Genomic DNA, 2,012 nt, shown 5'->3' with positions numbered 1-2,012 from the left:
CGGTGGAGAGGCCGGGGGAGGCTGGGGCAAGGCAAGCGCCCGGGGCTGCGAACAGGAAGGACGGCGGCGCCGCGGGACGCCCCAGGGCAGGCCCCGGTCCCTCCAACGGGCGGGGAGCCCAGCTCCAGGGGAACCCGCAGCTCCCTCCATCTTGGTTGTGGAGGCGGGGAGCGGCGTCTGGGGCTCCCCACCGTCGCGCCTGTCCCCCACGGCCCGGCGGACGCAGACGCCGGAAGCTGGGGCCGTTCCCTCGGCCGAATGGCAGAGCCCAGTCGGGGGTTCTCGGGGACGAGTCTCCCGGCCCCACGGGGTTTGGTTTTGAATGGGTCCCAAGTTCCCACAGCAGTTCCGACAAAATGGAGGACGTCGTCTCCTCCTGCTGCAGCCATGACGGGAGGTGGGGGGACTATTCCCCACGGGGGCGCGGCGAGGCTGGAAGTGCCTCCACCGCCCTCAGAGCGCCCGAGGGTCCACTTCACCCGCGGCCCCGACTGCCCACTCAGCCCCGTTCCAGCCCCTCCCCGGTCTCGCCCCTCGCGGGGGGCTTCAAAGAACTGGACAGGGACGGCGTTGGGGCATCGAGGCCGCGCCTCTCCTCGGGCAGAGTCGTGGGGAGCCGCTGCAGCGGCCTGTGCGCCCAGGCCCGGGCGAGGGCAGGCGGCCCCGCCCCAGTCTCTCGCGCTGTCCCGGGTCCGTAGAGCCCCCTGCCCCAAGGGCCGAGCGGAGGCCGGTGCGGTGGGCCCCGAAACTCGAGCTCCTGACCCTGGCGGACCCGGCGGGTTGGGGCGGGGGATCGGCGGGGAGGGGATGCGGCCGGGAGCCCAGGGCCGGCGGAGGGGGGAGTGGAACGGCAGGGCCGGGGGTGTGGCCCGCCCTGACGGACAGCCCCGCGGACCACCCTACCAAGGGGGGTCCTGAAAGAAGGCCGACGCAGCCAATGGACGTGCCCGAGGCACCTCGGTCCGCCTTCCCCGTCTGCCAATGAGCGCGCGGAGGGCGGGGTCTCCTCGGGCTCGGCCGCGCCGCCGCCGCCTCCTCCGCCGCTGCCTCCTCCTCCTCCTCCTCAGCGCTAAAGCCGGGACTGGACCGAGCGGAGTTGTGCGTGTCGCCGAAGGGGGGTGGGTCGGGGGAGGGGAGGTTCGTTCCGCGGAGCCGCAGCCAGAACCGGGTGAGGCTTATCCCCGCTGTCTTTCCAGTCCAGGGCCGCCGAGAGTGGGGGTGGCTGGGAGCAGCGCAGCCTCTGGAGGAGGAGGCGGAGGCGGAGGCGACTGGGGAGGCGGAGATGGGTGAGGGCAGCCTCCGGAGCCTCCCACCGACCCGGGATTAATACCCCGCGGCGCGGCCGCCGTCGCCGCTGCCGCGTCGGGGCCTCGGGGGCTGCTCTGGGCTGCGCTCATGTCACAGGCGCCTTCGCGTGCGGCCCGAAGGGCTGCAAGAGTGCGGGCGAGGCCGGGAGGGCTGGGTGAGGCAGGCCCCCGAGACGAGGGTCGCCGGGGTCCGGCGGGGCGCGGGTGCCGGCCGGCCGGGGGAGGTCGCGGGGTATTTTCCTTTCTCTCCTGCGGGGGTGTGGGGGGGAGGGGCGCCCCGGTCGGCTCTCGCGCTCTCGGGGCTGCGCTCCCACCTTGTCCTCCGGAGCCGAGGTCCCCAAGTTTTTCGGGGTGAGGGTTGCTGCCTCTGCCCTGCCAGGTCCCCTTCTTCGCTCTTCTCTTCCCCCGCGCAGCGCTGCGCGGCTCTTGCTCCTCACGTATTGTTTGGCTGGGTCTCTAATGGCGGACGGGGAGGCAGCGCTGCCGGTCGCCGACTGCAGGGGGGGGGGGCAAACCTCGGGCCCAGGGCAACTGCTTGGGGCAAATATGGACGGTATCGGCCCAGCGGTGACGTGAGCCGCCCCTTACCTCTGAATTGGTGCTGAGAATGACGGGGATGACGCTGGGTGGGTAAATTTAGGAGGGAATACAAATCCCTTGCTGGCGTCGAGGCAACGTTTGCCCTTCCCCCCCTCCGTTCCCGGG

The sequence above is a fragment of the Eulemur rufifrons genome, chromosome 4 (genome assembly GCF_041146395.1).
Source record: "Eulemur rufifrons isolate Redbay chromosome 4, OSU_ERuf_1, whole genome shotgun sequence".
NCBI lineage: Eukaryota > Metazoa > Chordata > Mammalia > Primates > Lemuridae > Eulemur > Eulemur rufifrons.
The sequence above is the reverse complement of the archived record's forward strand: the minus strand, read 5'-3'. Positions refer to the sequence as shown.